Here is a 7119-nt window from a genome sequence, read left to right as displayed (position 1 = left end):
GGATGCATCCTCTCGCACGTGTTTTTACTCGACTAGCCTGCGGGATGCATCCTCTCGCACGTGTTTTTACTCGACTAGCCTGCGGGATACATCCTCTCGCACGTGTTTTTACTCGACTAGCCTGCGGGATGCATCCTCTCGCACTGTGTTTTTACTCGACTAGCCTGCGGGATGCATCCTCTCGCACGTGTTTTTACTCGACTAGCCTGCGGGAAGCATCCTCTCGCACGTGTTTTTGCTCGACTAGCCTGCGGGATGCATCCTCTCGCACGTCTTTTTACTCGACTAGCCTGCGGGATGCATCCTCGCGCACGTGTTTTTACTCGACTAGCCTGCGGGATGCATCCTCTCGCACGTGTTTTTGCTCGACTAGCATGCGGGATGCATCCTCGCGCACGTGTTTTTGCTCGACTACCCTGCGGGATGCATCCTCTCGCACGTGTTTTTGCTCGACTAGCCTGCGGGATGCATCCTCTCGCACGTGTTTTTGCTCGACTAGCCTGCGGCATGCATCCTATCGCACGTGTTTTTGCTCGACAAGCCATGCGCATCCCAAAAAACCTGCGCATGCGCATCCCAAAAAACCTTCGCATGCGCATCCCACAAAACCTGCGCATGTTTTTACTCGACTAGCCTGCGGGATGCATCCTCGCGCACGTGTTTTTACTCGACTAGGCTGCGGGATGCATCCTCTCGCACGTGTTTTTGCTCGACTAGCCTGCGGGATGCATCCTCTCGCACGTGTGTTTGCTCGACTACCCTGCGGGATGCATCCTCTCGCACGTGTTTTTGCTCGACTAGCCTGCGGGATGCATCCTCTCGCACGTGTTTTTGCTCGACTAGCCTGCGGCATGCATCCTATCGCACGTGTTTTTGCTCGACTAGCCATGCGCATCCCAAAAAAACCTGCGCATGCGCATCCCAAAAAACCTTCGCATGCGCATCCCACAAAACCTGCGCATATTTTTACTCGACTAGCCTGCGGGAAGCATCCTCTCGCACGTGTTTTTACTCGACTAGCCTGCGGGAAGCATCCTCTCGCACGTGTTTTTACTCGACTAGCCTGCGGGATGCATCCTCTCGCACGTGTTTTTACTCGACTAGCCTACGGGATGCATCCTCTCGCAGGTGTTTTTACTCGACTAGCCTGCGGGATGCATCCTCTCGCACGTGTTTTTACTCGACTAGCCTGCGGGATGCATCCTCTCGCACGTGTTTTTGCTCGACCAGCCTGCGGGATGCATCCTCTCGCACGTGTTTTTGCTCGACTACCCTGCGGGATGCATCATCTCGCACGTGTTTTTGCTCGACTAGCCTGCGGGATGCATCCTCTCGCACGTCTTTTTACTCGACTAGCCTGCGGGATGCATCCTCGCGCACGTGTTTTTACTCGACTAGCCTGCGGGATGCATCCTCTCGCACGTGTTTTTGCTCGACCAGCCTGCGGGATGCATCCTCTCGCACGTGTTTTTGCTCGACTACCCTGCGGGATGCATCCTCTCGCACGTGATTTTCTCGACTAGCCTGCGGGATGCATCCTCTCGCAGGTGTTTTTACTCGACTAGCCTGCGGGATGCATCCTCTCGCACGTGTTTTTACTCGACTAGCCTGCGGGATGCATCCTCTCGCACGTGTTTTTACTCGACTAGCCTGCGGGATGCATCCTCTCGCACGTGTTTTTACTCGACTAGCCTGCGGGATGCATCCTCTCGCACGTGTTTTTACTCGACTAGCCTGCGGGATGCATCCTCTCGCACGTGTTTTTACTCGACTAGCCTGCGGGAAGCATCCTCTCGCACGTGTTTTTACCCGACTAGCCTGCGGGATGCATTCTCGCGCACGTGTTTTTACTCGACTAGCCTGCGAGATGCATCCTCTCGCACGTGTTTTTACTCGACTAGCCTGCGGGGAGCATCCTCTCGCACGTGTTTTTACTCGACTAGCCTGCGGGATGCATTCTCTCGCACGTGTTTTTACTCGACTAGCATGCGGGATGCATCCTCTCGCACGTCTTTTTACTCGACTAGCCTGCGGGATGCATCCTCGCGCACGTGTTTTTACTCGACTAGCCTGCGGGATGCATCCTCTCGCACGTGTTTTTGCTCGACTAGCCTGCGGGATGCATCCTCTCGCACGTGTTTTTACTCGACTAGCCTGCGGGAAGCATCCTCTCGCACGTGTTTTTACTCGACTAGCCTGCGGGATGCATCCTCTCGCACGTGTTTTTACTCGACTAGCCTACGGGATGCATCATCTCGCAGGTGTTTTTACTCGACTAGCCTGCGGGATGCATCCTCTCGCACGTGTTTTTACTCGACTAGCCTGCGGGATGCATCCTCTCGCACGTGTTTTTGATCGACCAGCCTGCGGGATGCATCCTCTCGCACGTGTTTTTGCTCGACTACCCTGCGGGATGCATCCTCTCGCACGTGTTTTTGCTCGACTAGCCTGCGGGATGCATCCTCTCGCACGTCTTTTTACTCGACTAGCCTGCGGGATGCATCCTCGCGCACTTGTTTTTACTCGACTAGCCTGCGGGATGCATCCTCTCGCACGTGTTTTTGCTCGACCAGCCTGCGGGATGCATCCTCTCGCACGTGTTTTTGCTCGACTACCCTGCGGGATGCATCCTCTCGCACGTGTTTTTCTCGACTAGCCTGCGGGATGCATCCTCTCGCAGGTGTTTTTACTCGACTAGCCTGCGGGATGCATCCTCTCGCACGTGTTTTTACTCGACTAGCCTGCGGGATGCATCCTCTCGCACGTGTTTTTACTCGACTAGCCTGCGGGATGCATCCTCTCGCACGTGTTTTTACTCGACTAGCCTGCGGGATGCATCCTCTCGCACGTGTTTTTACTCGACTAGCCTGCGGGAAGCATCCTCTCGCACGTGTTTTTACTCGACTAGCCTGCGGGATGCATTCTCTCGCACGTGTTTTTACTCGACTAGCCTGCGGGATGCATCCTCTCGCACGTGTTTTTACTCGACTAGCCTGCGGGGAGCATCCTCTCGCACGTGTTTTTACTCGACTAGCCTGCGGGATGCATTCTCTCGCACGTGTTTTTACTCGACTAGCATGCGGGATGCATCCTCGCGCACGTGTTTTTACTCGACTAGCCTGCGGGATGCATCCTCTCGCACGTGTTTTTGCTCGACTAGCCTGCGGGATGCATCCTCTCGCACGTGTTTTTACTCGACTAGCCTGCGGGATGCATTCTCTCGCACGTGTTTTTACTCGACTAGCATGCGGGATGCATCCTCTCGCACGTGTTTTTACTCGACTAGCCTGCGGGATGCATCCTGTCGCACGTGTTTTTACTCGACTAGCCTGCGGGATGCATCCTCTCGCACGTGTTTTTACTCGACTAGCCTGCGGGATGCATCCTCTCGCCTTTTTTTTATTCGACTAGCCTGCGGGATGCATCCTCTCGCACGTGTTTTTACTCGACTAGCCTGCGGGATGCATCCTGTCGCACGTGTTTTTACTCGACTAGCCTGCGGAATGCATCCTCTCGCACGTGTTTTTACTCGATTAGCCTGCGGGATGCATCCTCTCGCACGTGTTTTTGCTCGACTAGCCTGCGGGAAGCATCCTCTCGCACGTGTTTTTACTCGACTAGCCTGCGGGAAGCATCCTCCCGCACGTGTTTTTACTCGACTAGCCTGCGGGATGCATTCTCTCGCACGTGTTTTTACTCGACTAGCATGCGGGATGCATCCTCTCGCACGAGTTTTTGCTCGACTACCCTGCGGGATGCATCCTCTCGCACGTGTTTTTTCTCGACTAGCCTGCGGGATGCATCCTCTCGCACGTGTTTTTGCTCGACTAGCCTGCGGCATGCATCCTATCGCACGTGTTTTTGCTCGACTAGCCATGCGCATCCCAAAAAAACCTGCGCATGCGCATCCCAAAAAACCTTCGCATGCGCATCCCACAAAACCTGCGCATGTTTTTGCTCGACTAGCCTGCGGGAAGCATCCTCTCGCACGTGTTTTTGCTCGACTAGCCTGCGGGAAGCATCCTCTCGCACGTGTTTTTACTCGACTAGCCTGCGGGATGCATCCTCTCGCACGTGTTTTTACTCGACTAGCCTGCGGGATGCATACTCTCGCAGGTGTTTTTACTCGACTAGCCTGCGGGGTGCATCCTCTCGCACGTGTTTTTACTCGACTAGCCTGCGGGATGCATCCTCTCGCACGTGTTTTTACTCGACTAGCCTGCGGGATGCATCCTCTCGCACGTGTTTTTACTCGACTAGCCTGCGGGATGCATCCTCTCGCACGTGTTTTTGCTCGACTAGCCTGCGGGAAGCATCCTCTCGCACGTGTTTTTACTCGACTAGCCTGCGGGAAGCATCCTCTCGCACGTGTTTTTACTCGACTAGCCTGCGGGATACATTCTCTCGCACGTGTTTTTACTCGACTAGCATGCGGGATGCATCCTCTCGCACGTGTTTTTGCTCGACTACCCTGCGGGATGCATCCTCTCGCACGTGTTTTTTCTCGACTAGCCTGCGGGATGCATCCTCTCGCACGTGTTATTGCTCGACTAGCCTGCGGCATGCATCCTCTCGCACGTGTTTTTACTCGACTAGCCTGCGGGAAGCATCCTCTCGCACGTGTTTTTACTCGACTAGCCTGCGGGATGCATTCTCTCGCACGTGATTTTACTCGACTAGCCTGCGGGATGCATCCTCTCGCACGTGTTTTTACTCGACTAGCCTGCGGGATGCATCCTCTCGCACGTGTTTTTACTCGACTAGCCTGCGGGATGCATCCTCTCGCACGTGTTTTTACTCGACTAGCCTGCGGGATGCATCCTCTCGCACGTCTTTTTACTCGACTAGCCTGCGGGATGCATCCTCTCGCACGTGTTTTTACTCGACTAGCCTGCGGGATGCATCCTCTCGCACGTGTTTTTGCTCGACTAGCCTGCGGGATGCATCCTCTCGCACGTGTTTTTGCTCGACTAGCCTGCGGGATGCATCCTCTCGCACGTGTTTTTGTTCGACTAGCCTGCGGGATGCATCCTCTCGCACGTGTTTTTGCTCGACTAGCCATGCGCATCCCAAAAAACCTGCGCATGCGCATCCCAAAAAACCTGCCCATGCGCATCCCACAAAACCTGCGCATGCGCATCCCACAAAACCTCGCACGTGTTTTTACTCGACTAGCCTGCGGGATGCTTCCTCTCGCACGTGTTTTTACTCGACTAGCCTGCGGGATGCATCCTCTCGCACGTGTTTTTACTCGACTAGCCTGCGGGAAGCATCCTCTCGCACGTGTTTTTACTCGACTAGCCTGCGGGATGCATCCTCTCGCACGTGTTTTTACTCGACTAGCCTGCGGGAAGCATCCTCTCGCACGTGTTTTTACTCGACTAGCCTGCGGGATGCATCCTCTCGCACGTGTTTTTACTCGACTAGCCTGCGGGAAGCATCCTCTCGCACGTGTTTTTACTCGACTAGCCTGCGGGATGCATTCTCTCGCACGTGTTTTTACTCGACTAGCCTGCGGGATGCATCCTCTCGCACGTGTTTTTACTCGGCTAGCCTGCGGGATGCATCCTCTCGCACGTGTTTTTACTCGACTAGCCTGCGGGAAGCATCCTCTCGCACGTGTTTTTACTCGACTAGCCTGCGGGAAGCATCCTCTCGCACGTGTTTTTACTCGACTAGCCTGCGGGATGCATTCTCTCGCACGTGTTTTTACTCGACTAGCCTGCGGGAAGCATCCTCTCGCACGTGTTTTTACTCGACTAGCCTGCGGGATGCATCCTCTCGCAGGTGTTTTTACTCGACTAGACTGCGGGATGCATCCTCTCGCACGTGTTTTTACTCGACTAGCCTGCGGGGTGCATCCTCTCGCACGTGTTTTTACTCGACTAGCCTGCGGGATGCATCCTCGCGCAGGTGTTTTTACTCGACTAGCCTGCGGGATGCATCCTCTCGCACGTGTTTTTACTCGACTAGCCTGCGGGGTGCATCCTCTCGCACGTGTTTTTACTCGACTAGCCTGTGGGAAGCATCCTCTCGCACGTGTTTTTACTCGACTAGCCTGCGGGATGCATTCTCTCGCACGTGTTTTTACTCGACTAGCCTGCGGGATGCATCCTCTCGCACGTGTTTTTACTCTTCTAGCCTGCGGGATGCATCCTCTCGCACGTGTTTTTACTCGACTAGCCTGCGGGAAGCATCCTCTCGCACGTGTTTTTACTCGACTAGCCTGCGGGAAGCATCCTCTCGCACGTGTTTTTACTCGACTAGCCTGCGGGATGCATCCTCTCGCACGTGTTTTTACTCGACTAGCATGCGGGATGCATCCTCTCGCACGTGTTTTTACTCGACTAGCATGCGGGATGCATCCTCTCGCACGTGTTTTTGCTCGACTAGCCTGCGGGATGCATCCTCTCGCACGTGTTTTTACTCGACTAGCCTGCGGGATGCATCCTCTCGCACGTGTTTTTACTCGACTAGCCTGCGGGATGCATCCTGTCGCACGTGTTTTTACTCGACTAGCCTGCGGGATGCATACTCTCGCACGTGTTTTTACTCGACTAGCCTGCGGGATGCATCCTCTCGCACGTGTTTTTACTCGACTAGCCTGCGGGAAGCATCCTCTCGCACGTGTTTTTACTCGACTAGCCTGCGGGAAGCATCCTCTCGCACGTGTTTTTACTCGACTAGCCTGCGGGATGCATTCTCTCGCACGTGTTTTTACTCGACTAGCCTGCGGGATGCATCCTCTCGCACGTGTTTTTACTCTTCTAGCCTGCGGGATGCATCCTCTCGCACGTGTTTTTACTCGACTAGCCTGCGGGAAGCATCCTCTCGCACGTGTTTTTACTCGACTAGCCTGCGGGAAGCATCCTCTCGCACGTGTTTTTACTCGACTAGCCTGCGGGATGCATTCTCTCGCACGTGTTTTTACTCGACTAGCCTGCGGGAAGCATCCTCTCGCACGTGTTTTTACTCAACTAGCCTGCGGGATGCATCCTAGCGCAGGTGTTTTTACTCGACTAGCCTGCAGGATGCATCCTCTCGCACGTGTTTTTACTCGACTAGCCTGCGGGGTGCAACCTCTTGCACGTGTTTTTACTCGACTAGCCTGCGGGATGC

The sequence above is a fragment of the Lasioglossum baleicum genome, unplaced genomic scaffold (genome assembly GCF_051020765.1).
Source record: "Lasioglossum baleicum unplaced genomic scaffold, iyLasBale1 scaffold0132, whole genome shotgun sequence".
Classification (NCBI taxonomy): domain Eukaryota; kingdom Metazoa; phylum Arthropoda; class Insecta; order Hymenoptera; family Halictidae; genus Lasioglossum; species Lasioglossum baleicum.
The sequence above is the reverse complement of the archived record's forward strand: the minus strand, read 5'-3'. Positions refer to the sequence as shown.